The 25,617-nt window shown below is 48.2% G+C and overlaps 1 protein-coding gene across 4 annotated transcripts in view; it reads right to left on the bottom strand.

The window, feature by feature from the left end:
* Window positions 1–25,617, bottom strand: part of INPP5A (inositol polyphosphate-5-phosphatase A) — a 177,810-nt gene that overhangs the window by 139,564 nt on the left and 12,629 nt on the right. The window lies entirely within an intron of this gene.

Here is a 25,617-nt window from a genome sequence, read left to right as displayed (position 1 = left end):
GGGTCAGACAATGACAGTGCTTTTGGGGACGCTCCATCCCATCGGGCCTCCTGCCAAGGACAAACTGAGAGAAGCGCTTTCAGATTGCTCCCGAAATTATGAAAACGGAAGCAGCAAAACTGCAGTTAAGTGCTAAGTTCTGTCTTCTTACAGATCCCAGATCCCAGCCTCAGAGGGCTGAGAAGGGATCTCAGAGGGAGAGAACTGATTTGTTGAAGTTTATCTTCAACAACAAGACTGCTGGATAATTTTTGCATCCTAGCGGGGAATAACAATACAAATCAGACTTCCTTGTCACAGCAGTGGCAGGAATGTCCAGAATCGGTGGGAGGCAGCAGAACTTATCAAACTGGAAACAGAGACAGCTCATCCCTGCCAAACAGCTCTGACACCAAGCCCAGAGGCAAACACACAGGCACCAAGCTTCTGTTCTACTCTGTTCTCCCATCAAGTGTGCTATTTTCAAACAGCTGCATACAGCAGTGAAACAAGAACTGGAGAGGACGAGCAGCACTGGAAGGTGCCCGTTGAGCTCCAGTAACCAGTTCCAACAAAGAAGGTGCTGAGGAGGTCTCGGGCTGCCAGCATGGACTCCCGTGCCCAGCCTGTGCCAGCCCTGTCTCTGGCTGCTGCTAACCCTGCACTCCCGTGCCAGCCCTGTCTGTGGCTCCTGCTAACCCTGCACTCCTGTGCCCAGCCCGTGCCAGCCCTGTCTCTGGCTTGCCCTGGCCATGCACCCACAGCTTGGGCTGCACAGGAAGGGCCCTGCCGGCTCCCATTGCTGTGCCGTCCTCCAGCAGTCCCTCCTCTGGCACCACCACATCTTTTCTTTCCACTTTCACCACTCTGTGGTACAATTCTGTAACCTAGCCCTTACTTCAGACTCCTCTCCAGCCACCTCACATAAATGAAACCATTTGAACTTTTGAAGGACTGGAGATAACAATAAAGTAGAAAGATAATTTATCTTCCTCTTATTTTTCTGTCTAAAAATAGGCACATTATATTTCATGTCTTCCACAGACTTTGGACTTCTTCCTATCCCTTCTCTCTGCGCTCTGTCCTTCATTAAATTATCTCATTCTTTTTGTAACATAATGGAAATTAATCTTTTCCCTCTCCTCTTTGATGCTAAATCCTTTCATACCTATTCACCAATGAACCAGTTGCTCCCGAGTTACTAATCCAAACCCCACTTTGTCAGGTTCTGTCTGGCTACTGGCAGTGAGAAGCATTCCCTGTGCCCTGTCCCTCCATCCCCTGTCCAAAGTCCCTCTCCAGCTCCCTTGCCACTGAAAGGAGCTGCAGGTCTCTGCTCCGGGTGTCTGTCCTGAGCACCCGGGGCTCTCCTCTCCTCCCCTCCTCCATCCCCAGGGCTCTCCTCTCCTCTCTCTCCTCCCCTCCATCCCCAGGACTCTCCTCCCCTCCATCCCCAGGGCTCTCCTCTCCTCTCTCTTCCCCCCTCCATCCCCAGGGCTCTCTCCCTCCATCCTCCCTTGCCCTTGCAGCTCCAGGGTGCTCTGCCCCGTGTCCCCGCTCCTGCCTGGGAACACAGGTCTGGTCAGCACGGGTTCCTCAGGGTTATTTGCCCACAGGCTGCTCCTCAAACACACCAAACTCTGCTGTTCTCCGGGCAGAGCTCAGCAAATGCCCCCGTGCCCGGAGGAGCACGGCTCTGGTTTTATCCTGCCCTTCAGGTATGCATTTTGACTCCACTGAGCCACAAATAGAAACCCTTCTCAAACAAGCACAACTTCCAGACAGCAATACCACATGGGATCCATATTAAAAAACCAGAACATGCATCCCACATGCACTGCTCCCCTCAATTAAAAGCAGTTTTGACCTTTTCCTGGAATTACAAATCCCACTCAAACTATCTCTTTTCATGACGAGTTTCCACTTGAAGTCTATTTCTGTCACACTGGTCACTGCAATGGTCAGGTTTATAAGAAAAACCAGTCAGCTTGTGAACACATGAACACCACATGAGCTGGTAATAGCCCGAAAACAAGCGGCTTTTCAAACTGAGCATACAAGCAGTCTCTCTTCTCCCCAGTATTTGTGTTTCCTACAAATTTACACTCAACAGCCAACAGGAAAGCTTTAAGCCTATTGCAATAATATGCTCAGATGGGGAAGGAATCTTTTCAAAAAAGGAGAAAGAGAACATATATTTAGACAGGGTAAGGAGCCTTTCATTCAAAAGGAAAAAGGGAAGAGAACTAAATGAAACTAAATTAACAGCCTGGAAAATTCCTTTTCAGCTTTATACATAGGGAAATGGAAGAAAGCCAATGAATTATAGAAAGCAGGTTCTATTTTGTGAAGTTTATTTTTAGCAAAGAATAGCCTCATTTTTTAAGCTAAAAGGAAAAAAATCTTGACTCGCTTTGTGAAAGCTGGGTTCCAAAATGAATCAGAGGACAACTGGCCACTTGGACTCTGCACACTGCTGAACACAAGGCACAACCCGCCCGATTTTTACATGCCTGACTGGAACAGCCCCAAGAGCCCCAGAGGGGTGAGGGATCACTGGAACCCTGAGTTCCAGAAGTCTCCTGGCATCCCTCAGTGCCACAGTGGCCCTGCTGCAGCCACAGACTCCAGGGTGCATCCCAGGCAGGAGCCAGAGCCTCTTCATCTTAACCATTGAGACACACAAAGAAAAATATGAAACACAGGCTATTTTTCCCTGCCTTCAATATAATTGGTTTTCTACTTATTTAATGCAAAGCAAAACCTTTGATCACATTCTGTTTGAGCAGCAACAGGCTTACTCAAAAACTTCTTTTGAGTTGCCAACATGGCTGACCATCACAGTTGTTTCAACAGAATTTTAGATCGTGAATTTTTTATCAATATTTTTGATCTCTTATATTGTCTTTGCAAATTTGCTGGCACCCTTTAGACATTTATATTAAAAGATCCACTGGATTTAAATTTTTTTTTTATTTTCAAACAGACTTGTAAGCACTGCTGCTGCTATGCTCTTTTGAACTACACAGACGATACTAGCAAAACCGCCCCATCAGCTGGGTACTATTAATGTGGTGGTTTATAGTCACTTTACACTCTTAAATGACAAACAAAAAGATGATAATCTGCATGTTCTGTTCACATTATGAGTTCAAAACATTTCAAAGTCCACATAGACAAACCGACCAGGACCAAACAGGAAAACAAGATTTATGAGTTTAAGAAAAAAGTTGAAAGAAAAATGCAGATTTCTCAAAATCCAAACTTTTATTTAAACACCCTGCATTTGCACAAACAGCTTGCAAACACAACTGTGGCGTCCCTTAGTTCAGCACCCCTGAAAGCTTACAGCTTTCCCAAGGAGCGGCAGAAGAACAGCCCCATCCTGGTGCTGTTACAGCCCAGGGACGGTCGCAGGATCAAGGACCCGGTGCGGGGGAGAAAAACACAACACAGCCCAGTTAACACAGACCGAGAAACGGGCTGGACACTCGCGTCTGTCCCCAGGAGAGTCTGGGGCCACTCCACCCCCAGGCTGAGCAGCAGAGCGCTCGTGGGACGCCGAGCAGGAGACACGGAGGGAAACAGTCAGGAGGTGAGGAGGTAAAGTAGAGCCGGGCCGGGGATGGGGATGGGGAAGGCGCTGCTGCCGCTCCTCCGGCGGCAGGGGCCGGGACCGGGAGCACGGACAGCGCCCGAGGCCCGGCCGTGTCCGGGCACAGCCTCTCCCTGCGGGGAGGGGACAGCCGGGGCAGCCGGGGACAGCGCCCGAGGCCCGGCCGTGTCCCGGCACAGCCTCTCCCTGCGGGGAGGGGACAGCCAGGGCAGCCGGGGACAGCGCCGGGCGGCCCGGCCCGCTGCTGGCCCGAGAGGCCCGGCCCGGCCCGGGGCAGCTCCGGGACCGAGCTCCGGGTCCGAGCTCCGGGACCGAGCTCTGGGACCGAGCTCCCGGCCCCTGCCCTGACCCAGCCCGGCCGGAGCTGCTCCAGCGCTGAACTCGCTGCTGAACTGTCCCTGATCGCCTTTCCTGCGAGCGCCTCCGAGCCAGGGCACGATGCTCGCTGCGGACAGAGAGCGGCCGGAGCGGGGCTGCTGCGCACCGCGGCGGGGAACGGGAGCGGCGGGGAACGGGAGCGGCGGGGAGCCGGGAACGGCGGGGAACCGGGAACGGCGGGGAACCGGGAACGGCGGGGAACCGGGAACGGCGGGGAACCGGGAACGGCGGGGAACCGGGAACGGCGGGCCCCGAGGTCCCCGGCCCAGCACGGCACACGCTGAGAGAACCAGGCTCGGCACCTGCTGCCTGTTTCGGAGGCTCCGTGTTTCCGAACAGCCAAAGCGGTCTGCAGGAGACACCAGCACCCACTGAGACAGCCGGAATCGCCCGTCCCAGCCCATGAGACACACACAGCCCGTGAGAGACACACACAGCCTTGCCCGGAATCGCCCGTCCGAACCCGTAAGAGACACACACAGCCCTGCCCGAAATGGCCCGTCCCAGCCCGTGAGAGACACACACAGCCCGTGAGAGACACACACAGCCCTGCCCGAAATGGCCCGTCCCAGCCCGTGAGAGACACACACAGCCCGTGAGAGACACACACAGCCTTGCCCGGAATCGCCCGTCCCAGCCCATGAGAGACACACACAGCCCGTGAGAGACACACACAGCCCTGCCCGAAATGGCCCGTCCCAGCCCGTGAGAGACACACACACACAGCCCGTGAGAGACACACACAGCCCTGCCCGCCAGGGATGCTGAACTCTGAACACAGCCGCACTCTCTTAGGCACAGAAGTGCAGCCTAAAACGGGAACAGCAAGCAGTGACCTGTTAATTAACTACTCTGGCCGCATCTGAGGGAAATGTAAGGAATAATGGAACAGAAGCAAGGGGGAGGAAGCAAGTCCTTACTTCTTCAAACGATGTGGATGTAAAGACATACACAGATGCGAGTGTGTATGTAGCATATATATATATATATATATATATATATATATATATATAACAGTTCATACCACAACCATAATTACTTGCTCCTCTAACAACACAGGACAGTGGAGGGGAAAAGAGACACCTGTCTTTATCATCTACAGAATAATGGCAGCATGTCCTGTCAGTACTCCCATCCAGACAAGATCTTTCAAACCCTCGAGAACCTCACTGACCAATCTTACAGGTTATAAGACTGTAAAACAACCAAAGAATCACACAGATGCCCTCAAAAGCAAGGCAGCTTATGAGCAGCAGCTGAAACAAGCTCTAGTTCTTCACCTGATGAGGCCAATGCCATAACAGCACAAAGCAACCCCTGGATGGGACAGAGCCCAAGAGCCCAGAGCCATTTACTGAAACCATGTAAAACAAACCTCCTCTGGCCATGTAAGTGAAAAAATGAGTTAGAACAACAAATGCTTTTTAACAAAGAACATCTGTGTCAGTAGAAGCCAATGTAGTTTAATTTTGGGGCTGGGATGTAGAGTCTCCTGCAAGCTTGAGCCCAGTGGGCACAGGTGCCAGGAGAGGGGGACCTGAGGGTGCCAGGAGGGTGAGCAGCAGCTCCCTGCAGGCAGGACAGGACAGGACAGCACAGCGAGGAGGGAACACCACAAACACGCTGCTTGTTCAACAGGATTGTGCATTTTCTTTGCTGCCCCACAGAGCAGCTCTGTCTCAGGTTCTCAGTGGGAACATTTGGGAGCCCCACCTAAACTCTGGAGACAAAGGAACAAGGTCAACCCAAAAATATCCCTCAAAGAAAATAGGAAAGGAAAAAATAAAACCAGAAAACTACTCATTACCAATGGAAAAAATGAAGTTCACATGACAGACTTGAAATTGTCACCTAATTCAGCATAAATAATGTTTGCATCTAATACACGATGATTCAGGGCAGTGACCAAAACTAATCTGCCATTCCTAAGAACAACTAAATCTCAGGAAGTTCATCAATCACATACAATATCGAAGTTTGTAACACAATACTTATAACTCCCAAGTAGAAAGCTGAAAACTGCACTCCAAGTTCCTTGTGGCTATGGAGCTTTAGAGCCAGCACCAAGCACCAGGCTGGACGGGGATTGGAGCACCCTGCTCTGGTGGAAGGTGTCCCTCCCTGCCCGTGGCAGATGGATGGAATGAAATTATCTTAAGGTCCCTTCCAACCCAATCCATCTGTGATTCTACAGTATTCCAAACAAAATATTAATGTCTGTCCCAAGTCTATTCCTTTCTTGGCTAATCCAGCATCACAGAACAAAAGAAAAACACTTCTCTCAGCACTAATGGAGCTCAACTTTCAATTCTAAAATTCCCACAGAACAGTTAATTGAAGATACACATTTCTAGTAGAGTTTACATAACATAATTTTCTTAGGCATTACACTGGATTATACTGAGATGAAGCAACAAAGCTCCAGATTTTCAGAATTGCTGGTGTTGAGTTCAACAGATCTGACAGGAAAGTGACCAGGCTTACACAGGTCTAACACACACACAGGGACACCCTTAAGGCATGAGGCTGAACTGTGTTTAACCACGTTTTCTGCAGGTATGCAGCACAAAGACACTGTTTATCCTTGGGCACCTGGCATGCTCAGCCTGGTGTGTCCCTGGGCACACAGAACAGGAGCAGAGCCAGGGCACAGCCACAGCCCACACACAGGATAAACCAGACAGGCACAAGCACAGGGCAGGAACTGCTGCTGGATAATGACTTACAAGTAACTGCAAAGTTACTTGAATCTCCTGACCCCAGTGAACTGCCCATGTACTTCAAATTTAACTTCTATTACTGACATCTTACTGAAAGCTTAAAAGCTCCTGGATATTTGAAAAACCAATGTGTTAAGGAGCATTAACAAAAGTTAATCCAACACCACACAAACTCTAATTGTTAGCGAGATCAACTACATTAATACACTTCAAGTTTTCCATTGGTTGGTATCTTGATTTTGGAATGACATGGGGAAAACTGAAAGAGTTTAAATCAAATTAATATGCTTTTTCATGTAGATAGATAAAATAGAGCTCTGGCAAAATTCACACCCACAACCACCACCATGGCCTGTCCTGTGTATTTGTGGAGTTTCTTTCTGTATTTGTTTGAAGTGAAATCTTTAAAACTGTCCCAGGCTGAGCAGGGGGATATCTACAGCTGTTCTTTTAAATCTGCATGGCACAGAAACACGCACAGGGGAGCAGCACCATCCAGACTCGCAGCTCCTGGGAACTGAAGGCCAATGATCCAAATGAAGGCTTGAAAACATCCCACATGTTTTATTAATCCAGTGCTCTGTGTCAGCTGCAGGCCTCTTCACAGCCGTGCTGTGCTGGCACCACAAAGCAGAACATCCCCAGACTCCCAGAGCCCTCTCCACAACAAGTCCACAGACTGGTGAGAGCAGCACAGGTCACTCCTCCCATACAGACAGATGCTCCTAGCCTGATACACCGACAGCTCTGGGCATCTGAGCCCAGCAGCTCAGCGAGTAACTGCAGAGCAGGAGACCTGTAGAAAAAACTGCCTTAAATCACTACGGTACAATGTTCTCTGCAGAAAAATAAAAATAATAATGTAATTTTATCTAAGTGCTCATGTTTGCAGACAGTAACTTCTGTGACCTAAAGCTCAAGAGCTGAAGGTCATGAGTTGCATGCCCTGCTGTGAAGCAGTGTCTATCAATTCCTCTGAGTAATACATGCTCTTTCCTCAAGAAGACATATATCCTTATTTATGAGCCAAATGCTGTGTGATGGGGCACTGCTGTGCTAGGGGTGAAAGCCCTAGCCTTTCCCTGAATGGCTGCAGAGTCAGTGCCATGAGAGTGCGAGCTGTCAGTGAGGCAGCTCCAACACACCCTATATTCTATTAGAAAAAAAGAGCCCTCACACCAAAACACCACAGTCCCAAGACAGCTGTGAATTTACCACCAAGTGAATCCCGGCAGAGTTCAACACACTAATAAATACACAGTGATCTAATACACGTATTTGATAGCAGAGTGGACAATGACAGTTGCTTACATGCTATTTCAAATATAAAGGGTTAAGGGAGATACTTGGAAATTTATTTCAATTTGATCTAGAGCGTAGGTTTTCAGGATTGGTGGAGTTTTTTCCTCCTCCTTGCTGCTATGTCAATTTCTGTAATAAATGCATCTTTGACCAACAGCCCAATAGTCCACAAAGCTTATTTTCAGCTTTATTCAGAGCTGCCACATGAAAACACCAACCTTGTTTTGGTGATGCTGAGGGTGAGCACAGCAGAGGTGGTTGTATGATCATGGCATTCTCCTATGGGATAACATCCTCTGCCAAAAATGCTCCCAGAAACATGTGGCAAAAAGCCCAGCTGAGACAAAGCATCTCACGCTGGGAAGGAGCTCTAGAATCATCAGGGGTGATCTGGAGTCCCACAGCCTCCAGCCAGAGCTCAAAGCCCCAACCCCACCTGTCATGGGTCCGTGAGCCACACGTGGCCCCAGCGCATCCAGCAAGGATGGAGGGCCAGGGGTGCATGGCAGAGAGCTCTGGGTGCCCAGCCCCAAGGGAACACACCTGGGGAGCACACCTGGCCATGCTGGGGCTGCCAAGGGCTCCATGGCACAGAGCTCTGGGTGCCCAGCCCCGAGGGAACACACCTGGGGAGCACACCTGGCCATGCTGGGGCTGCCAAGGGCTCCATGGCACAGAGCTCTGGGTGCCCAGCCCCGAGGGAACACACCTGGGGAGCACACCTGGCCACGCTGGGGCTCAGGAGAGCCGAGTGCTGGGCACTGTGTGCTGCTCTGCACTGCATTACTCCTGAGAGAGGGAGTGAGTCTCTGCCAAATGCTGCCCATCCGGGACTGATGGCAGACAGCTCTGGGGGCTGAGGGTGGGTGTACCTGAGACAGCTCTGGGGGCTGAGGGTGGCTGTACATAAAACAGCTCTGGGGGCTGAGGGTGGCTGTACATGCAGACAGCTCTGGGGGCTGAGGGTGGCTGTACATAAAACAGCTCTGGGGGCTGAGGGTGGCTGTACATAAAACAGCTCTGGGGGCTGAGGGTGGCTGTACACAGGATGCAGACAGCTCTGGGGGCTGAGGGTGGCTGTACATGCAGACAGCTCTGGGGACTGAGGGTGGCTGTACATGCAGACAGCTCTGGGGGCTGAGGGTGGCTGTACATAAAACAGCTCTGGGGGCTGAGGGTGGCTGTACATAAAACAGCTCTGGGGGCTGAGGGTGGCTGTACATGCAGACAGCTCTGGGGGCTGAGTGTGGCTGTACACAGGACACCAGGGCAGCAGCATGCAGAAGAGCAGTGTGGTCCCAGCTTGCTCAGCTTAGGTGAAGGGACCTGAAGACTCTTCCCCTGACAGGTGACACTGAAGCAGCCTCCACTGCTGTTTGTCACAACCAGGTCTCCTTGAGCAAAAGCGAAGGTTTCAGGTTTGCTTTACACAGGAAGGATGGGGGGAAACCACCCACCAACAAACCAACCGAACACAGGAAGCCTCCGTTGTCCCATATATATTATTACTGACACCTTGGTTATTCAGGAGCCAAATCCTTTTCCCTCCTACACCCTTGGGATAGCCCAGAACAAGGTTTAGGTGCTACATTTGCACTTAACATGCAATTGCTATAAGAGCAAAAATTTATTAAGAAACTATCTAGATGATTCTTTATGGTAAAAATAGCATACAAGGAGAAATAGGAATCTTCAAAACCATGGACAACTCAGAAGAAACAATTTAGAGAAACAAAATCCTGAAAGGAAACCAGTTGTATTCATTATAACCAGTAATAAAAAATTACTGATGCAGTTTCAAGGAAGCCAAAGCACCAGAACTGATATATGCAACTGGAAATAACCATGCTCAGTATTCCCTTAAGTTTCCACAAAAGGTCATCAGACATCTGGCAGAGAGGCAAGCTTAGAAAGAAATAAATTGGCAGAGATGTGTGCAGCCCTTTGCAAAGTGTTTCATCCAGCCAGCTTCAGCAGAAGCAAAGTCTTAAATGAAATACACAGATACTTCACTACTGCTTTTAAAACAGATGTGCTTTAAATCTGACATTTATATTCATTTGGAAACCTAACAAACAACCAATACTGAAACAGTGATTTCTAGATGTCTGGAATGCCGATATCGCCATGTTATCTATTTGAGTATATAAATCTTAGGGGTTGTGTTTGGGCCCCAGTTACAGAAAAGAGCCCGTTGTTATATTGATCCATTCACAGCTGTGGGCTTCTATGCATAAAAATTGGATGTAGAGTCAGTATTTCTGATTTCAGTCAGAATACACCTTACAATTAGACACCAGGGCTCAAATCCTCTTGTTACAGTGGAAAAACAAGCGAAAATTCCAAACACAGTATGCTTTGAAAGATAATGTTTTCCTATTCCCCCACCCCTCAGATAAAAATACATTTATAGTATAAAATGGAATTTTATCATGAAAGAAGAAAATAAACAGTAAACACATGAGAAGAAACAGAAAATACATTCCAAACTGATTTGTGCAACATTATATTAATTCCTAGGAGATTACCAGAGTGTTGAAAAGGCAGCACTGATGGCAGTTCTGGAATCCCAGAAACCCTTCACTGCACTGAGCAGTGATGGGGAGCAGCTCAGCACTCCAGTGAAGGACACCTGTCCAGTACTGCCCAGGAGCAGGGTGGGCAGCACCCCGAAAGCACAGCCTCTACCTCACCTTGGAAAGAGACAACCTCAGAAAGCAGCTGTCAACCCCCAGCCCCTCCAGCTAATGGGCTTTGGGCACAGAGCTTCCCTCATTGCGGGGAGAGGCAGAAGTGAAACTCGCTGCAGTACTGAGCAACCCTCCTTCTCCCACTTCTCTGGAAGCTAGACCAGGGGAAGGGCCCAGCTGTGTGTCCAGGCAGGGGTGTGATGTGCCCAGCACCCAGGTCTGCCCCACTGCCCCTCCGTGCCCACGCAGGGCAGGAGCAGCTCCTTGCCAGGGCGTGCTCCAGGTCTGCTCTGCTGCCCCCGCAGCAGCAGCCAGCCCCGGGCGAGGACTGAGGGCTGCAGACACAGCAGCCGACAGGACAGGCTCGGTGACACCTGCCACAGGTGCTCCATGTGACCTGAAACGGGGTGAACAGGGTGGCAGCAGCTGGGTCTGGGTCCCACTGCAGGTCCCCACTGCAGGGACGGATCCAGGGGCTGGAGCATCCCCGAGGATGCAGACCTGCAGCCCCTGCGCAGACCCTTCCCCACCCCTCCCTGTACTCCATCGTTCCTGTGCATATAAACTCTTCAGGGTTTCACTTTGCCTTTTTTGCCATTAACTTCAAAGTAAAAGTCGACTCTCCTGTGGGTGCGTTTCCACAGGAAATCCTGCCCCTTGTTCACTCTTATCCTTAAAGAGAACCATTTCCTTTGGCTTGAAAGCAAACTGCCTGTAGCCTTGTGCCACAGTAAGTGCTGTTGAACACTAAATATAGACTCCAAAGGAAGGAAACATCAGGCAGACAACAGCAGCGAAGAGTGTCAGTGTGCAGTGTTGGATGAATGCACTCTGCTAACACAAAACCTGCAGAATACCCAACAGTGAGATCACAGCTTCTCTTGGGTTTGAGGAAAAAAAAATCCCCCGTTGCTGAAAATAAATTTTAAAAATACCTAAAGCAACAAAAGTGTGCACAGATGAGAAAGGCACCCTGCCAGCACTCCGGCCTCCAGGATCCTGACTGCTCCTCCTCATGTTAAAATGCTCAAGCGAATGCAACCGTTATGTTTTTAAGCATGTGAACTTTGCTCAGCTCTGAAAGCCTCCATGCAGTTTTACTTTGGGAGTGTCCCAGACTGCACAGAGCCCAGCATACACTACCTGGTGCCCCTGCTCCACAGCTCCTCAGCCCAGCCACTCACAGCTTTCCCTGGCAAAGTGAAACCTGATTCAAAATACCCCAAACACGGCCTCAGGAGTTTGGGTATTCATAATACCCCAAACACAGCCCCACGAGAGAACCTGTGACATGAACATCTAATTCCAGTTCTGCCTTCAAACCATCATGCTGTTTCCACAACACAAGGCACCAGTGAGCAGCAGCGTAAGCCAAACTGGGAGCTGCTGCACCCCTTTGATCATTTCCACTCAAATATCTGGCTGGGAAAGGAGGATGCTGGAGCTTGCCAATGCACCAGCTCCCACACTGGCACAAACATGTTGTGGATGTATTTATTCAACCAGGCTTGATCAAACACTGAAACCAAATGTGTGGCATCGTGAAGTAGCAGTGGAAACCCCCCAACAAGCAGCCAGCAGTGACACTCTGCAGCCAAAATTCATTCCGTGTCTGTGGCTCCAGAAATCCAAAGCCACTATGGAAAATATTGTATATTTAAGCCTAACTATTCAGAGATATCCTGTTTGCAGTGAGGTAACACCTCTATTTTTCTCTGTCACAAGGAAGTGCACTTCACCTAGTATCAACATTCCTTATGGTGCTGGAATGGCTCTTTTCCTGTTTAGGAAAATGGGCTTCAGGCTTCAATTAAATTCTGAGAAAAAGTAAGGACAACTTTATTGACTTTTTCTCCATGAAATTGTTTTCCTATTTAAACATCCCAAATGAGTTGTGTGCTACTCTGGGGAAAGCCACCTTGAGTTTTCCTCTGATCACCTGGAAGAGATGAAATTGCAATGGACTCATCACTGGCTACCAGGGCATGAGGATTCATTTCAGGACAGTGCTGCAGATCTGGGGACACACTCACAAGGACAGATGTACATGTTTTTACACGCTTTCTAGGAGAGCTATGGAAACATATATTTATGCTCAAATATGTGAATTTTATTTAAAAAGCAAGGGTAAAACTGTCCTTAAATCCAGGATTGAAAAGTAGGATTAGCAACACAATTGCCATGCCCTTAGGTTGGAAACTGCCCCACAATCCTCAGGCTGGAGCTGCTGCCTCCCAACAGAGAGAGCCCAGAGGCAGCATGAGAGGGAGAAGGGAGGCTGCAGCACAGGAACCACCACCCTCGAGCAATCCTGTGCATGACACTCTCTAGATTGTGGGTTTTTTCTTCGTGCCACACTTTTCTACATTGACAAACTGTTCTCCACCTAGTGGCACCAACACAATCTCCAGCCCATTCCACAGGAAAAGAGTTATGGAAACTGTCAAAACCTACAGCAAATAACTCACCATCACATTCATTTAGTTTAAACAATAGCAACTATTTCCATCCTTGAAACAGATTTCATTTTTCAGAGCAGCTCAGCACGAAACGCTTGGTCTCTCACCAAGTCCAGCCCTCCTGGAAGAGCGCAGCAGTTGACATTTGCCAGCATACCCACAGCCACCCACCTTGTCACCAGAGTCACCCACCGCGGGTCACCGGTGTCCCAGCACAAGGGTCCCACCACCAGTGTCCCCCCACACAGGTCACAGCCTGGCCACACCCAGTGTCCTCCCAAAAGCCCCTCAAAAAAACAGAGACATGAGGAAGAGTTTTAATAGGTGACCTGAATGCTGACTTAAAACTTCAGATTCCACACGAGAAATGGAATTTCCTCCCACAAAAAAGTTAAAAGCTGTACTCCACTTCTGGAATACTTCCTTTATTCATAAAGCAAAGTACAAGTGAGGGCACTTCACCCGGTATTTTAAGAAAACAACAGAACAAGTGAAAATTCTCTTCCTGCCCTGTGCTTATAGCCTTCTTACATGCCCAAATGGATTTTGTTTCCCTTTTAAGTTTTCAAAACAGATATTTTGCATAGTAACACAAAATTTACTCAACTGCAGTTACAGGTTAATAAAACTAACTGGAATTCTTTATTAATGCACTCTTAGTATCTGGTACGTACAGGCTGTCATATACCTGTTTTATATTTCTACTTGAAACTAAAAAGATTTGATACACTGGGATTAGCTACATACATCCCTGTACATTGTGGAGCTTCAGAAGTCACCAGAGTCACATCAGAACAGAAGCTTCCAAAATTCCACAGCAAAGCATCAATTTTTTTATACTTCTTTTTCTGGGGCTCAGGAGCTCAGTTTTCCACCCGAGCTGCCAGCACAGGTGTCCTCATGTGACAAGTATACTCAGTGTCAGCTCACCTGCTTTGCCACTTATTCTATTTTGAGAACAGATAGCTCAAAGTGGCAGGGAACAGCTTAATACATGCAAAATAGACCTACTTTTGTTTTCAGCCATAACTGGCCTGTCAGAGACCCTTAAAGGCACACCAAATGCCTGAACCATGTTAAAACTCCAGAACTTTCCTCCCGTTCTCCAATGTCCAGTCTCTAATTAAGAGGATATTAGCCATGGTGATCATTTCACGGTTCACACAGATTGGAGTGCAAACCCCAGTAAATGATGGAGCTGTGACCACTCCTGAGGCTCAGCAGGGCTCTGGAGCTGCAGCCTCCCTGGGCTCCGAGTCTCCTGTCTGACTGGTGCATGAAGCTGCCAGGAGCTGCTGCAGAGCCCCCAGGCACAGCCCCAGCCGGGAATTAGGGCAGGTGACAAGGAGCCGGACCCAGAGGGGCGAGGATGTCCTTGTGCAGCAGGGCATTTCCCTGGGAGCAGTAACCTGGGAATCTGCAGCCTTTCCTCACAGCAGTGTGCCAGCAGCCTCACCCCGGAGCAGGGCTGGCCCTGTTGGTGTGCCAGGGCTGCTGTCCCTGTGCCACAGCCAGGCCCCAAGCGTGGGGGCTGCAGCCAGGGCAGGGCTTGGAAGGGCCCCGTCTGCAGTGGGACAGCACAGCTCTCATCAGCATCCTTACACAGCCTTCCGTGCAGCTTTGCAGCCAGCAAACACTCAGGATGAAAACAAGAGACTCGCAGCCAAATCCCAGCTGGGGCTCCCCGAGCATCCCTCAGACTGGGCTGCTCCTGGCACCATCCCACGCAGATGTTAATGAAGTGACCCAGATTACACATGCTCAGCTCGCTTCTCCACTTCAGCTCTGACTTTCAACTTGGAATTACATTTACAACCCAGTGACAGGAGTGTGTATGGGCAGGTTCTCAAATCCCAGACAGAGCCATAGCACACCCATAAAGTGCACCCATAAAAAGCATAAAATGAACTTTACATATGAAGTACATCAAACGTACTTCACTACAGACTGGTAGAAATGGGGCTCAGGGCAGCCACTGGGTCTAACCAGGCTGGAGTCCAGCTCCAGGCTGCACATGCACTGACCCCAAAGCAACACTGTGCCTATATACCTGTATATCTGTCCTCGACCTGCTAGGAGGAATTAAAGTCCTTGAGCTGCCAACTCAGGCACTGAGTGGCACTTGCAGTAACAGCCAGACAACCCGTGGTGCTGCTGGCAGGTAATTACAGCGTGGGGAGACAGCACACCGGGCAGCTCACAGGGAACGGCAGCAGAAACAAGTGTGCACTAAAACCAGCACTGCCGCTGGCAAGGTGAAGATTGCACTGACTTTTAAAAGCCAAACAAGTTGATAGGGTCAAAAGTTAATTAAACCCATTTTATTTCCAATTATCTGCCATTTCAGGTTGGGTTATAATACTGTTAAAGTAAAGTATGAGCAAGAAGGGTCTAAGAGCATCATTCCATATTTACAAAAGGAAATATTTTCATTTTTAATTGCAAAAACCCCCAGCTTTATTAGTATTCTAATGGAGTTACCTAGAAAACTTGGATGATTTTGGATTACTTTTTTTTTTAAGTCTTCATTCACAGTTCCAACACAACCTCAAAACTAGAGACAAAACCACTTAACTCAGTAGCCTGAAAATTCAGAGTCAAGGTTACTCAGGAAATACCTTCTAATTAGGCTTCCAGAACACAAGTGTATTGTTGAAGGCAAGTGCCTGCTATTCAGAGCTCTTCAGCGGGGCTGTTGAACACACCAACTATTAACAGAAAGGAGCAGCAAGAAAGAGAAGCATCATTGTTCCCACACTGACCAAATCTTGCATCTACTGTAAATACATTAGAACACTTAACAGCAGGGCGCCTTTGTGTCTTCTGTTCCTATGCAAACATCTCATTATGGTTTTACCTCCCTTTCACAGAAGGCTCTCTCATCCCAAAACGTTCCTTCCTATCAAATTCTTGTTGACAAAACAAGACAAAAAATCCTGATTTCTTCCCCTTACTGTTGATAGGGGTGAGCCTGCTGAATCTTCTCTGAAGGAAACCACCAGGAGTGATGCACTCCAGCCTTAAAGACAGGCATTTAGCCCACAAGATCAAACTCGAGTCTGAACACTGCTGTTCAAAATCAACAGATTCTTTCCAAAACCACTGCTACCAAATAGTATAAAAGTGCAAAGACATAGCATTTTTAACTGAAGTGTCATATCTTGGGTGACTTGATGCATTAAACAGACATTTCCACCACAGGAAATAAAGTAAATATACCAATTAAAATAATTTTTAAATATCAATAAAAATACTCAGGACTCGGTCCCCAAGTCTATTTTGGAGCTTTTGAAGCATTTTAACCTGCACTTCAGCCTGTATTATCCGAGATACATGATTTCCCACAGAAACACATCACACTTGGCAGACCTCAGCAGTGCCCAAGGCAAAGCTCCAACAGATGCTGAAGGTCCGACCTGCTGTTCCCAGGCAAACAGCTTTGTCAGGAGAGCAGTGCAGGGAATTCCAGCCTGCTCCAACCAGGAAAACAGGGAAATGCAAGCCATGAAACATCCCCAGATACAGCCCTGGGACAGCCACTGCAGGGACACAGAGCTGTCCTGGGACACAGCCACTGCAGGGACACAGAGCCTGGGACAGCCACTGCAGGGACACAGAGCTGCCCTGGGACACAGCCACTGCCCAGACCTCACAGTGCAAACACAGCCTGTGTGGCTGCCGAGCCAAGTGCCAGCTGCTGCCAGATGTGCCCAGGCACCTCCTGGAGGAGGCCATTCCCTCCCAGACCGCCTCAGCTCTGTCCCAGCCTCTGGCACTGCTGTACACCCTGGTCAGGGATGATTGATTTGCTCCCTGGTACGTGCAGCAGCATGTCCCTCTCTCATCTTTTGTACAAGAGGAAGACATAAATGTAAGAGAGGCAGATCTGGAGCTCATTACTACATTGAGAGTCTGAGCTCAAGGTTAAAAAGTCTCCTCAGCTTTATTAACAGCACAGAACCAGCCTTCAGACGTCAACAGCCAGCAGGCAGCTCATGTCCAAGCAGCTTCTGATCCTGCTACACAAACCTGTGCTCTACCACAGCTAAAGCCAGCACAAAGCCCGATGTCCTGCACAAGGGGCCAGAGGCAGAGCCACTGCAGTGCTGCTGAACCAGCACACCCGGAGCTGGGGCAGCGACGGCAGGCGCTGGCCAGGCTGGCATCAGTGTGCTCAAATCAAGAGCAAGGCTGGCATCAGTGTGCTCAAATCAAGAGCAAGGCTGGCATCAGTGTGCTCAAATCAAGAGCAGGTCAATCCTGAAAAGATTCTGCCTATGCTGGTTTGGCCCCTCCACCTTCCCAGCTGCTGCAGCTCAGTCAGGGAAGCTAAAAATACTTTACTTTCTAAAAATCCCTTTTCCACATGAGGCGGAGCTGTGGTTACCACAGAGATGGCACCACGCAATCCCCACAGATCACTCACACCACCGTGGAGCTCTGAAATAACCTGCGGATGAGGATGAGACCACGGCTGCAGCCAGGCTCACCCCACGGTCACACATCTGCCAGAGATGCCCCAAGAGGGGCTGGTGGCCATCGCCAGGACCGTCAGCCTGGGGAGGAGACTCCCTCTTTTCAGAGCAAACTTCCACAGAAACCACTGCCTTATCCTCCAAAGTATTCCATAAAGCACTATTTGAGTACCAATTCCTTCACACATCACCTTGCTTATGAACAATTAATCCTGATGGCCAGGACAACTGTTAAGAGCTCATTCCATTTCTATCTTACCATCAAACAGTAATTCTTCAAAGCCAGGAACACTGCAGGCACACAGCCCTCCTGACACTGCCAGCAGGCTCCCAACAAATCCAACAAGCCATGGTGCTCCTCATGATGCAAAGCTGAGCCTGCTTTGAATCGTTCAAAGTCCAAGAAGAAAATGTCATTGGTATGTTTCTGAAACATTTGTCCTATTTTAGTATAAGGGATTGAAAACTACAGTTCTATTGCTCTGCTGATATGTGATCAGCAGGAAAATGCTAAGAGAAAGGATGGTACAGTGTAAAAATGAGGACATGTATGAAAGAAGATACCTAGACAAAAAGAGAAAAAATATCCCTGCATAGAAGACTAAACAAAAAATCATCCCAGATTAATGCATTTTCTGCACAGCCTTGCAGGAAGCTTGATATTCCAACCATCAGTAAGAGATATTAAAAGACCAGGCAACAGGGTGGTTTTGAAATAAGAAACCACCAAATTTCCCAAGAACACCCATTTATACATTAGTATAAAAAACCAAATGAATACAATGTCAAACCACCCTCCTCAAACCCATGACCTTCAGCAGCTGAGTGCTAGATATCCCAAGTCAGATCCTTCTACATGTCCTCACAGAGCTGGTGACAGAGACACCCTCCACCCAAGCCCTGAACTTGAAAGAATATTATCTGCATTTGCTGGACCTGGATTTAATAAACTCATTGATTTCAAAATACTCTTAATCAGTCCAGTTTTAAGGATTTACATCAGTAGCAAAAGTGGCAATAATTTAAATTAATTTCTCCAGTTTAACAAGCTTACTGTACATTTCCTCATCTAAAGGAAAAGGAGGAAAACATGCAATCAATTAATCAATCACATTATGAATTTCTGAGAAGTCCAGATATACGAGATACTCCATGGACAGGAAAAAAAGGAGTTTTCCCCCTGCCTTTAATCAGTCAGCACTGCCAAACACTGGGGCAACAGAGGAGGCTCCCAGGGCTGGAGCCTGACTGGGAGAGCTGGGGCTTGAAGCCACTTCCAGTACCTAAAGGGGCTCCAAGGGAGCTGGAGAGGGACAAGGCCCTGGAATGGCAGGACAGTGGGAATCTATCACTGCCAGAGGGTAGATTTAGGTTGGATATTATGGGGAAATTCTTCCCTGTGAGAGTGGGCAGGCCCTGGCAGGGTGCCCAGAGCAGCTGTGAATCCCTGGCAGTGCCAAGGCCAGGCTGGACACTGGAGCACCTGGGCAGTGGGAGTGTCCCTGCCATGGCAGGGGTTGGAACGAGATGAGCTCTGGGGTCACTCCACCCCAGCCCATGCTGTGACTCTGGCTGAATACAAGGGTGCAAGTCAGTCTGACGCTGTAAAGCAGGGTCACACCTGCTTGCTGCTCCCCAGGATCTGTCTCCTGGCACAGGAGAACAGTTAACACCTCACACAGGGCACACCTGCAAGTTTCTTCCCTTGGTTTCCCACTGGTTCATTCCCACACTGCCCACAGGAACAGTGCCACCAATCCCAACAGGCAGAGAGCCAAGGCTGTCTTAAACTCAGCAGCCAGAGCCAGTCATTAAATCCATACTTAATGGACATCTTCAAATTAATCTCACACATGATGCCAACTATATTCTAAAAATCCAGCAGCTCTGCTTCTGTGAGGTTCTCATTCTTGAATAATTTATAAAACAGGCAGTCTCTCTCTCTTTCTCTCCTCCCCCCGCCCATTTATTATTTCTGTCAGTACATACAAACATTCGGCAATAGCTTTCAGAGTTCAAAAGGAACCACAGCATCACAGCTGGCCTCTGATAAATTTCACCTACATTCCCATACACTGGCTGGAGAATTTTAAATTAAATATTTCTATTCTCAGCAGATTAGATTGTTGAGAAAAAGCAGATGCCAGGAGAGCTGGAAGCATCATTAACCCCAAGGGCTCCTGCAATGCCTGGGAGTTAATTAGGTGAGATAAGAATGAAGATGATGCATAAAGCAACCCACAGGCTCTGCTGCAAATCAAGGGAACACTGAAGCGCAAAGCCGGTCTGCTGGCACACCTGAAACTGAGCTTAGATCCAAAGCACATGAATAAAACATGCTGGCCAGACATCTGAGAGAACACACTGGGAACACTGGGAACAGCTTGTAGGACAAGTGGGATCTGCTCTTCCCTTCACCAGCACGGAGAAAACTCAGTGGGAGCTTTCCCAGGGCTCTGTGCTCAAAAGGAGCAACACAGTCACCTGTGCAACGCCCTCCCCAGAGCCTGTAAAGGCTCCAGCCCCATCTCCTCCTCACTGCCACAGAAATCTGTGTCTAAGGATGAAGCTGGGGCAGAGTTCCAGACAGCTGCACCCGTTTTGTTTGTGCCACCTTGGGTGTTGTGCACTGCCCACATGTGACGCCAAGGGAAAATAAAAGGATCCACTGGCAGAGCACAGCCCTGATCTGTGTTTGCAGAGCTATATGGGGAAGGGAGAAGCCGGAGGAAGGCTGGAAGAGAAAAAAAGCAGCAACTGGGTCACTCCAAATTGACTGGATGGAGACAAACTTTGAATGAAGGAGGCTGTCTCCTGCCCAACAAAACTCTATTGCACAAAGTGCACCCCAAACATTGACCACTGGCCACAAAGCCTTTACTTGGAACTTTGGCTTTGAATAATTTCACTGCAGAATTCACCTCTTAAGATGCAGCATGTCCCACAGACAGCTGCTGCTGAAACCATTTTCCAAAGAAGGATTTATCAGAATTTCAGCCCTTTGAGACAAAGGACCTTTATGGAAGATGAAAAAATACCCCAAAATTGCAGTTTTTACACTGCTAGGTATCTCCCTGCACTGCAAACACTTGAATTACATTACAGAAGGAAGAAAAGCTCCACTGTAAGAGTCAGTAAACACTGCACCCTGTCACTCAAAACCCAGCCTTTCTGGTTAGTCTTTCCATCTCTGTTTTACCTGAGGCACAAATATGTTTCTATCATTACAGCCTTAACCTGAAGATACAGCGCCCTCAGTTTATGTACATGCATGCACAATACTTGATGAAGGCAAACAAAATACAATAACAATATTGCACTGGAGTGTAAAACTTGATTTATCAATTTTCAGAAAGCTGTCCAAGGAGATGGTTCAGGAAAAAAAAAAATTAAAATCCAGTAACACTTTCAGGCAGCTGTTAACTCCATGTCACAGCATTCGTGCTTGAGGATCAGCTGGAAAATCTGCATTTTTTGCACTGTAACACAACATCATGAGAGAGGCTCCCAAGGAGCGTGGGAATGGAATGGCAGAGTTTGAGACACACATGGCCAGTCCTTTACAGCCAGTGACGCAGCAACATCATTTTCACTCAACCACTTTTCCAGTAGTTACTACAAGTTGAGAAGAAAGTCATTTCAGTGAGTATCTGAAAAAAAGCACATTAATCCCTAACACATAAAAGTCTCATCAAAACCTTAAAAGATTTGCTAAGCACAGTTATTAATAGTTTGCCTGTCTGCTTTGATTATATTTGACATAGTTTCCATATGGAAACTTAAACTAAATTTCATCGAGAGATTTACTTTATTTAAAACATCAATCCATCTAATGTAATAAATATTTGCAGATATAGGAAAACATCACCTCTGTGGGTTATCCTTATACAGAAGAGTGAGAGAATTCACACACAGCTTCACTCCAATGCTTCCTACTTCCTTCCTGAATAGCACACACCTTATCCTCCAGACCAATCCTCAGCTGTTTCACTTTGAATACAGCTATTTTGGCTTCACTGCTTGTATTTTGGAAAATCTTGTTTGTTTTCTTTGCACCAAGAGGCTTGTGGGGTCAATGAAGTTACTTACATAGGTAAACCCTATGAAATCTCCCATCAAAAAAAAAAAAAAAAATTGGAAGTAACAGCATCATCCTAATCAGCCAAGTTTAAAAAAAGAACACAACTTTAGAAAGAAAGCTAAAAGAAAATCCAGTTCATGGATGGCGAGCAGAGCTTCTTGTGGCTAGAGATTTCAGGGGGCCTTGCCAAGCAAGGACGGCAGACATTTCAAAAAATATTCAATTAAACAAAATTACGTAGAATAGAAATTGCACATTGCCTCCTTATTTTAAGGCCAAATCTGACGCTGCTGTGTTTTCAAGAACACTCAAAGAAGTAAACAAGCTGCAGCGATAAATTCCAGCGACAGTCTGAAGCGCTGCTCAATGAAAGCGGGCCAGTTTTGCTCCCTGCCTTGGTTTGTGCTCTGCAGTTTATCAGAGGAGCAAATGTCAGGCAGTCTGGAGAGTGGGTACTGCAGAGAACTGTGCCCCTCGATTTTCAGCACAGCTGGTGGGCCAAAACCCCCATCACAGCCATTTCCAGAGTCCCATGAGGAACAGGCTTTTGCAGACCTGGATCTTGCCATGCTTCACTTCCACAGCAAACCCAGCTGTGTGCTGATCTCCTCTGCAGAGCGTGCCCAGCACCGAGCAGCCTCTGTGGCACTGAGCTACCCAACAGCACGGGAACCAACGGGGGAACTAATTAAATAACTCCTCAATTCATGTGCCAAACAAATAACGTGCAGAGCTCGGCCACTTTGCTGATGCTGCAGCATTCCCTGAAGTAATCTCACCTCTATTCCTACTTACAATATTTAAGCAAAACGCAGCATCTGATGAGAAGGAGCAGCAAAGCTGTAAGCAGGCTGTCTAAATCCAACCCACACTCCCAGCAACAGGCACCTCCAGCTCTGCTCACACAGCAGCCACCACTTGTCAGGTGCCCCAGGCATTCAAATTATCTCTGTTAATGCGTGTCCTTTGGCATTTGCTTTGTATTTTTTCCACAAGGTAAGATATTTGCTATTCTCCAGGTTCTGTATCAGACACTGAATTTTAGGGAGGTTTTAAAAACAGATTCTTTTCCCATATTGAGACCTTGTCTTCTCAGTACACGCCATCATTTACAATGTATTTATACTGCCAATTGTACTTAGGGCTCTCCAGGCACCATAGCATCAATTAATCATAGATGCCACCTGAGCTCAGTTCACCTGTTGCTCCTGTTTGAGATCCCTAGACAGCCAGTACATCTGGCTGTATACAAGATTTCTGTATATATATACAGAAGTATTAATGCAACATGGCTTTAGACACGAGAAGTTCAATTTTTATCCATCTTTGAGGCACAGGTAATGATAAAAGGAGGAGAAAGGTACAAGACAGACAGAGGGGAGAACACTGCTCCAAGAAAACTCACTACCATGGAGCCTGGGTTACCCTTCAAAACCTAGGAGAGGACTAAAAGGACCAAAGAGATTTACCACCTCTCTAATAACTCATTTCAAGCACAGTTCACTGGGGCAGTATTTATTGCAACCTGTTCTCATCACATTTCCTTCAAGTTCATTGTCAGAAGTCAGTCTCTTTCCAAATACTGCATCTGCCCCGAGATATAGAACTGCAAACAATACTCAAACCTGCATCTGCCCTCAGACACAGAGCTGCAAACACAATACTCAAACCTGCATCTGCCCTCAGACACAGAGCTGCAAACACAATACTCAAACCTGCATCTGCCCTCAGACACAGAGCTGCAAACACAATACTCAAACCTGCATCTCCCCCGAGATATAGAACTGCAAACACAATACTCAAACCTGCATCTGCCCTCAGACACAGAACTGAGTGCTTTGGGAAGAATGCAGCTTGTACTCTCTCTTCTAAGAGCTCTAACATCTATTTCCAAAATGCATTGAAGAATGTAATTTGAATTCATGGTTACTTAAATTATTTGGAAAAAGCACCCATCTGTCTCCCATGGCAAGTCACAGCTAGTGCTTAGAGACATGCAGAAAAGTCAAATGAAATAAATCCCCCAATTCCAGATGGGGTTTTGGCAAATCCACCTACTGTATTTTCACATTATGATTTGCTTATGCTCTACACAAGAAACACTTGCACAACCCCACGGATATGTTATAGGACATAGGATTATACTTAGAGTGATGTACCTCAGGTTGGGCACACAACAGAAAGGGATACACTCCCTGAACATCAGGCAAACAGCCTAGGAAGGCTGTGAGCACCTCTCCTCTACAAGCACGGACACCATACACCTCCTATTCTTTACCTTAAAACATGTACTTAAAGGAAAAATACCCACTTTAAGCATGGAAAAGCATGAAAAAATGGAACAGAACACATGGAATAGTCTAATAAGCTGTTTTTGTGAATGTCACATTTCAGAAACACTGGAAATTTCTACTTTAACAAACAACTTTGTAAGTTTCCCAACTATTTCATATGGCCATTTAATGAGAACTTCCATTTTCTTAAAGCTTTTAGGTTAATGGATTTAATGAACAGGTTTTGGAAGAAGTGCTGTGAAATCAAAGTAAGAATTTCAGTTCTGCCAAGATCTCAGGCAAAGACCTCACATTTTTCAATTAATTAAAATACTATTGAACCTTCTGGAAATGCTGAGCAGCTGCAAGTATCTCCCTCTAGGACAGTGAGATGCAGGAAAGTGACAGCATGTGCACATTTCATGCAACCATGGTTAAAGTGCTGTCTAACATATTCTCTAATTCTCAATGAAAGCTCTGAGGAGCTCTAAAGAACACGGTAACATGACCCAAGCATTTCTAGATTCCTCAGCAAAGCCAACTTTTCACTATAGCTGAGATTCACCATTGGCTTATTCTCGAATTTGGAAGACAAACAGTAACAACCTTCCTGCCAAGTATGAGGCTACATAACATTCACTTTTAACTGCCTGAGGATTTGGGGATTTGCTTGGTTTTTTCTTGGTTGGGTTTTATTTGTTTAGCGTTTTTTAAACAACTGTCTCTTATGCAGGATATACATTAATGTTTCAGTATTTGTGTGACATCCCAGGGAGATGCCTGTGATTCTGGGTAAGAGCCCTGTCCATCCTCTTCTGCTCCAGTCCTCGTTCCCATTTCTGGATCCCACTGCAGAGGTGAACGGAAAAGTCACAAACCACTCAAAACAGAGCAGTGCATTCACGGTGCATGGCACAAACGGGTCTCTCCATTTCTAGGACACGACCCTGCACAGACTTTAAGGATAAACCCAAGCCCACCACCTCGAGCAGCAGGTGAGATGGCGGCTCCTCCAGTGAAGAACTCACAGCTGCAAAGCTGCTTTCTGCTGTTGGAGAGAGCACCGCCGACAGCCGCGGCCTCGAGCCCCCAGCACCGTGACACCCGCCCTGTCTCCGTGCGCTGTCCCTGCTCGGCCGGGGCCGCTCGCTGCTGGGAACCACCCGCGAGCCCCGGCTGCGCCCCCCGGGGCCGGCGGAGCGCCCGTGCCCAGCCCGGGGAGAGGAGGGGAGAGCCGGGACACAGCCCCGGAGCCCCGCGGAGGGGAGGGGAGAGCCGGGACACGGCCCCGGGGAGGGGAGGGGAGGGGAGGGGAGGGGAGAGCCGGGACACGGCCCCGGGGAGGATGAGAGCCCGGGGCACGGCCCCGCGGAGGGGAGAGCCGGGACACGGCCCCGGAGCCCCGCGGAGGGGAGAGCCGGGACACGGCCCCGGAGCCCGGGGAGGGGAGAGCCGGGACACGGCCCCGGAGCCCGCGGACGGGAGAGCCCCGAGGCACGGTCCCAGAGCCCCGCGGAGAGGAGAGCCCGGGCACGGGAGAGCCCGGGGCACGGGCCCACGGAGGGGAGAGCCGGGACACGGCCCCGGAGCCCCGCGGAGGGGAGAGCCGGGACACGGCCCCGGGGAGGATGAGAGCCCGGGGCA

The sequence above is a fragment of the Taeniopygia guttata genome, chromosome 6 (genome assembly GCF_048771995.1).
Source record: "Taeniopygia guttata chromosome 6, bTaeGut7.mat, whole genome shotgun sequence".
In the NCBI taxonomy this organism is placed as follows: Eukaryota; Metazoa; Chordata; class Aves; order Passeriformes; family Estrildidae; genus Taeniopygia; species Taeniopygia guttata.
The sequence above is the reverse complement of the archived record's forward strand: the minus strand, read 5'-3'. Positions and strand labels throughout refer to the sequence as shown.